At 40.0% G+C, this 7,421-nt stretch overlaps 1 long non-coding RNA gene across 1 annotated transcript in view; it reads left to right on the forward strand.

The window, feature by feature from the left end:
- LOC135479387 (uncharacterized) overlaps positions 1–7,033 on the forward strand; it is a 41,762-nt gene extending 34,729 nt beyond the window's left edge. Inside the window, exon 3 of the long non-coding RNA XR_010445848.1 lies at positions 1,256–7,033. This is a non-coding gene — a long non-coding RNA (uncharacterized LOC135479387). The remainder of the gene's footprint in view (positions 1–1,255) is intronic.
- Positions 7,034–7,421: the final 388 nt, after the last annotated feature.

Genomic DNA, 7,421 nt, shown 5'->3' on the forward strand with positions numbered 1-7,421 from the left:
CAGAAGTGTTCAGAAAGTACTGTTGCTGCTTAGTATTGCACACGGTAGCGCTCAGAAATTACGAACGCTGCTGAGTACTGCACACGGTAGCGCTCAGAAAGTATGGTCGCTGCTTAGTACTGCTCACGGCAGTGTCCAGAGAGCGCGGTTGTTGCTCAGTGCTCCTCACAATGGTCCTCGCAAAGTACGGTTGCCGATCAATACCGCTCTCGGTAATGCTCAGAAAGTACGATTGTTCAATGCTGCAAAAAAGTTTTACACTATGTGTGAACGCCATTTATGCGTACAAGTGAAGATCAGAGAGAGGAGTATCGTGTAGGCGTACAAGTAGGCGGATAAATAAGCATTATAAACAAGTCTCAGATGTACCAGTAGAGATGAAGTACATGCACAGTTTTATAAACTAATACCCGAGTAGGGCTTACACTAAACTAGGTATGCAAAGAAGTACCCAGATGAAGCTTTATAAAAGAGTTTCACTCGAAACCAGTATATGAGTAGATGAAAAGTACTTTGAAATGTCAACAGATTTTAGTCTGAAGTTTCGACTTGTATAAAACAGAGTTTGTTTCATTTCCCTTCGACTATTTCGTGTCATTTGATGAGTCGATACGACAAATCCCTCCGCGTGAACGTGTCTTGATAATTATAGCCGGTGAAGTACAATAAGCTGACAAGGAGTTGTACGTCGATGGTCTTACATAGGTACGTGATGGTATCTGAGACTGGCAACGCCAAGAAGAGCTGAGTACAGCTATGAAACCTGTCAGCCTTTAACGGTTACAGACCGTGAAAACGAAGCTATCAAGTAATCATCTATCATAATACATCAGTGGGCCAGATAACTTCCACCCAATTTTCTTTTGTTTTTCTCCAACATATAAATTACAGAGACAGGGAATAATTTGAGATGACAGTACTAATCACATTAAGTCCAGCTGTTTTTACGTCTTTCTTTCAGAGATAAATATGTACGGCCTATAAGCCTATGTGTCGTAAGTTCAGATTAAGTATAACGTGCACACGTAATTCTATTCGTGTAGAGGAAAACCTTTTCTGGCACAATGACACAAATAGACTAACAAAAAATGTTTTCCTGATCATGGCAATTGTTTGTAAATACAAAGCATAAGGAAAACCACACAAAAACAGAGATCTGTGTTATTACATTACAGGGGCATAGCTGAAGGCCATCGTATACAGTTAAGTAATTACCGACTATTTATATCTTATTTCATTTCCTGTTTTTTTTAAGGTTCGGATCTTGACAAACTGGAAAGATAATTTGGGACGGCATCTACTGAAGCCGTAACATGGCTTTTGAGTTTCCAATAAAATGGAACAAGTGTTATCCACTTTAACTGCCCACAGACTGTGAGCGGTACTGGCGTACATATATAGCGAACAAGGCCGTTGATCCACAGTATATGCTCAGTGACACAAGGAATGATATAAGAAAACAATTCTGCCTAATGACCCATGCTCAATGCTCAGAAATTATGAGTGATATTGAGGAGCATGACTGTTGGTCCACATGAAACGCTCAGAGATTGTGATTGATATTGAGGAGCATGACTGTTGGCCCACATGAAATGCTCAGAGATTGTGATTGATATTGAGGAGCATGACTGTTGGTCCACATGAATTGCTCAGGGATTGTGAGTGATATATAGGCGCATGACTGTTGGTCCACATGAAATGCTCAGAGATTATGTGATATTGAGGAGCATGACTGTTGGTCCACATTAAATGTTCAGAAATTGTGAGTGATATTGAGGAGCAAGACTGTTGAGCATGAAATGCTCAGAGATTGTGATTGATATTGAGGAGCATGACTGTTGGTCCACATGAAATGCTCGGGGATTGTGACTAATATTGAGGAGCATGACTGTTGGTCCACATGAAATGCTCAGAGATTGTGATTGATATTGAGGAGCATGACCGTTGGTCCACATGAATTGCTCAGGGATTGTGAGTGATATATAGGCGCATGACTGTTGGTCCACATGAAATGCTCAGAGATTATGTGATATTGAGGAGCATGACTGTTGGTCCACATTAAATGTTCAGAAATTGTGAGCGATATTGAGGAGCAAGACTGTTGAGCATGAAATGCTCAGAGATTGTGATTGATATTGAGGAGCATGACTGTTGGTCCACATGAATTGCTCAGGGATTGTGATTGATATTGAGGAGCATGACTGTTGGTCCACATGAAATGCTCAGAGATTGTGAGTGATATTAAAGAGAATGACTGTTGGTCAACATGAAATGCCCAGAGATTGTGAGCGATATTGAAGAGTATGACTGTTGGTCCACATGAATTGCTCAGGGATTGTGACTGATATTGAGGAGCATGACTGTTGGTCCACATGAAATGCTCAGAGATTGTGAGTGATATTGAGGAGCATGACTGTTGATCCACATGAAATCCTCAGAGATTGTGTCATGTTGAGGAACGAGTACGGCGTAAAAAACCAATCAAGTAATTAAATAAAAATAACTGATTACTTTTTTTAAAAAAACTTACACGTATTGGAACAGAGATATTGTGTAATTGTGACTCTGACATTGGTATCGAAGTCAGGTAAATCGATTTAATAAAATTAAATTTACATTGGCCGTCAGTTAAGAGCAATTTAGTGGAATCGACCACAGAAGACTTCTCCCATCTCAACCCTGTTCGTGACTTGAAGCATCGAATGAACAAAAAATTGACTGCTTTGTTACCGGTGTGTTTTCATTCGTGACACCTTCAGATGGGATTTCACCGAATCCATGCATTCCATTATTAAACCTATTGTTTTTCTACACTGAGTGCTGCCTGAAAAATACTGCCCTCGGCATTTCGCCGCTTTCATTCACCTTATAATACAAAGCCATAAGTACATCTATAAGTTGTTAACATCATTTTTTCGTCACGCATCAGTGAACTGACAACAATAGCGTTTTTATGTCCATTCTACCATATTTAACATTCCTCTATTATGACAAGTAATTGTGTCAACTGGATGAGACCGATAAGACGGCTGGGTATCCGTATACACGGCGTAGGACACACTTACATGTACCTGACCAGCTCGTTTGACCGATAACCTGCTCTCTCCTAAAACCAGTAGTGGGTTTCAACGACGAGACATACAATATGACGTGCAGAAATCTTACGTTACAAAAACCGTTTATAAACCATATGTATGTCTCGACAGGCAAACTGAATCTTCTTTAGATTTATTTTTGACCATCTGTTTACCAGCGATTAGTTTTAATGAGAATCTCGCGGAAATTTCCACATTCAATGGTTTTATCTCTATAAGCACATGGCTCTGATAATAACTACAAAGTTACCATATAGCCATATTCATTCATTCAAGCCTCGGTAAGCTTCTCAAAAAGAAGCAGCCGGAATTTTTTCACAATAAGCGTCAATGATATAAGTTTAAAATATACCTGCCCATTTCTCCCCTACTCTCAGCTTCTACTCAGGAAGTTTCAATGCGAAACAGACAGACACAAAAATCAATGACAAAATGCGTACGAAAGAAAGCATTTGAGAAACCATAGAAGCAATGAATGAAAATGAAATAATATATTTGGTTGGTTCCATTGCCATTGACAGTCGGGAAGCATTTTTTCCCCATTACTTTCGGAGTTGTCACAGAGATCATGGGCGGGCAATGTACCGTTTTTTTAGACAGCAACAGTTATCATTAGGATAGATTCTTTAACTAATGGCTCTCTTCATTAATGTCCTGTTTTGCTTTTTTTAGCCTTCGCCGCAATAATAACTGTGACGAACTCGCTAGCCAGCAGAGTGTGAAAAGCAGTTCTGTCATGCTCACAGAGAATGCTTTTGTAGAGCTCATGGCATTTCTTGTATGTGGACCTTGTCACAATTAGAGATCTCCTCAGTGAAACATGTATGTATATAGATGGCTACAGCCATTAGAGGAACCAAGCCACGCACCTTACTGGACCAGCTTAATAATTTAAACTTTAACGGATGACGTTGCAGAATGTGAGATCTGGCTAACGGCCAAAATAGTTACAGCAGTTTATTGTGGGTTACGTTACGCTTGGGGACATATCTACGTGTTCCTTGTACGGTCTTGATGAGAGACACTGACCGGTTATACAAATACGTCCAAAATCGCAGTAAAAACACCTCGTTTTCTGATGTAACTCACCAGTGACTGCGTTCTGTATACCGGTAAGTGTACGATCGCAGATACACCAAAAAGCTTCAAAGTAGACGATTAAGCCTAAATGGCTTTGGACCGAGCTTTGAACCGATTCTTTAAAGCGGAAAGGAGTTTCATCAGCCACAGTTACACAATGTAGTCTGCATATATCGGTTTACCATGTGTACAGAGTGCCATTTTATTCAAGGTCTCTGTCGATTCTTACACAAATTGTGAATTAAGTTTTCGTGAATGACTTCGTAAATTAAGACTCCTCGTAGCGTTTTAACAAAGGCATTTTCATGTCCAAAGAAAACGTTACAAGAAAATCAATTTTCAAAGTTTTATGAAAGCTGACACTCATCTCTGTCCATGGAGCTGGGCTTGTACTAAATTTAATCTTTTATATCCTTGTATCCGCACGTGTTCATTCAAGAGATTTTAATATATAAATGTCAAATACAACCGAGCTGAATAAGGAGCCCAGATGTTGGAAATGTTCAATTAAATGACAATAAAGCTCATCAGATAGGTCAATTTGATGGCCTTTTGTCGCTGTCGTTGTCAAGATGGCGATAAATCTGATAATACATTTCCACACTTGATCGCCTTAGGACGTGGGTGAAGGGGTTGTGTTGCAAATCAGTAAGGACCGTTCTCGTAACAGCCGAGACATACAAACGTGTGTCCTATACGACATTAAACGCTGCCGAGTTATAAGACAATTAATAAGTCATTTAATGTGTAGCCTAACAATTAATTAACCATTTATTTCTCGTCGGTGTCAAGATATGATGAATTTGTCTACTCTCCCAAATGAGTCTCTGTATTAGGCTGTAAGTACACACTATGGTTTAAACACAGTTGTTTTAACGTCCAACTTACCTCTACACCATTGAGAACTGTCTTACTACTCGTCATATATTTTCTTGTATATAAGAAGATGCATTAGTATAATCCAGTTTTTTTTCATCCAGTGTCAGATTAAATATATTAATATTTGGTAAGACTTCCAAGCAACTTCCAAACCAAAACCAATTAATCAATTTTTTCCCAAATGCAAAGTGTATTTACTTTCAGTTGTAATTATTCCTAGCTATTTGGCTGGATCGTGGTGTTTCGTGCCGTACTCATGAATATTTCACATATACCACTACGGCCACCTTTATCAAGGACGGAACCCGGTCAGAACCTGAAAGAAAGTCACCACCATCCGCAAGTTGTCGCAAGACAGTCCCACGTATACGACCGGAGGGGAAGCCAGCATGAAAACCTTGTTTTAAGAGTTCCACAGACGGAGTTCTTGTACAATAGTAGCTCAGACTTAACAAAAAGATATGGGCCAACATTCACAACTTTTGTAAATCAATTTTTGGATGAATTTCGTATTGTAAATTTCACCATGTGGGCAACATCATTTCATCAAAATGTTAGATGAAAAATTGATAAAAAGTGTGGAGAAAATTCCTGGCAGTTGCCGAGAGCAGGTCCCTCCTGCGCATTGTTGACGGTCGAGTGAGTGTGTAAGTGTGCCAATACTGCTTACATGTATACTCTCACGAACATCCGCCTTAGTGATGCATGCAGAGGTGGATCGGTGATGGTGTGGGGATGTTTGCCCTATGACAGGGATCGTTACATGCAGGAGGTACTTCATCCAGTCCTTGTTCCTCAATTTGACAAGGATCCATTTGCAAACAGGCCAGTATTCGTGGACGATAATTCTCGGCCTCATCGTTCACGGGCTTTGACCCAATTTTTGGACTACAATGCCATTACGCAACTTCCATTTCCAGCAATGAGCCCTGATCTCAACTCTCTTGGGTCGACAAATCTCTTGAGCACATATGGGTCGACAACTGCAGAGTAGGCAACCTCCTTCACAGAACCTTAGAGATCTGGAAGCAGTTCTAAATGAAGAGTGGCAGCTGTTGCCCACGGAACGGTTTCTGTATGACGCTGTTCAGCATACTTTTTACTTTTTACGCCATTAAAATTCCCGCTGGAGCTATGATTAAAAGAACATTTTTTCATTCAATTTGGACACAATTCTGGATGGTCCAATTTGGACACATTTCTGGATGGTCCAATTTGGACATATCGTTCAATTGGTCACATGGTAACAATTTGAGTTTACTGCATAGATAAATGGGTGGTGCTTTTTATGGCTGTGCAGTTTACTACCTTGTTCTGCAGTAAGGAAAGTGAATTACACCTTGTTCAAAAAGGCAGGGTGGTACCTATTTTTTTTACTGTGTATATTGAATTGACGAGTTGTTTGTTATATATATATTACAATTGTGATGCTCTTCTGTTAACATATTCCATTGTTAATTTTATCACGAGATAATTAAAAGGGCCATCTTTTTTAGGTAGCTCTGTGTAATTATATTTGCTTATTTATCTTTGCTGTGGTTAAGACAGAAATAGATGACAGCCTCCGTATTCCACTCACAACAATAGGGCGCCTGTTTGAGAAGTTCTTATAAATGTACATCTTACGCAATATCTCTGTTCTAACTTGCCGTTAGCCCTGTATATCCACTCAAAATGAAGCCAACGATGGAGAATCAAAAGAGACAACCTCACACACAGACATGCGAACAAACTGACCACAAAGGAAATACTTTAATTGAACTTCACCCTTGTTGATAAAAACCGCCATCAAAGAATGAATCGTAGCTAGCCTCAGCATATATATATTACACAGCGTTTAGACAAAGGTGGTGTTTGGTGGTTGGTGGGGAGGGGGTGTTGGTACCGGAGATGTTAGAAGAGAAAACCTAATGTCTGACTGATCGATTGACTGTTTGCTGTTTAACGCCCACCTCAATAATTTTTCACTCATGCATACACGGTCAGCTTTATGGGTGAGCGAGAGGGGTGAATCTACAGATTTCCAGTCCTAGGCCGGGATTAGACCCACACCTTGTGTGCCTAGTTCTCAAGTGTCCCTCACCTAACTCGCTTGAAGAGCGAATACACACTCCGGATGGTAGACATATAGGTATGGATACTGGATGGCACTCACTTCCAACATGTTATGAATTATGCTACTCTCTAATGGGTTGAGGAAGATTGTGTGTGTGCTTTCAATACTATTGCTTTTTTGTTGTTAAACGTCACTTTCAGTACTATTTTGGTCATACCATGACGGTGTCTCCTTGAAACAAACCGGATCCGGTATATTTGAAATGCTGTCTTACCATAACACCGTTCCGAAGGCACCAAACACGATACCCC

This window comes from Liolophura sinensis, chromosome 1 (assembly GCF_032854445.1).
Source record: "Liolophura sinensis isolate JHLJ2023 chromosome 1, CUHK_Ljap_v2, whole genome shotgun sequence".
Classification (NCBI taxonomy): Eukaryota; Metazoa; Mollusca; class Polyplacophora; order Chitonida; family Chitonidae; genus Liolophura; species Liolophura sinensis.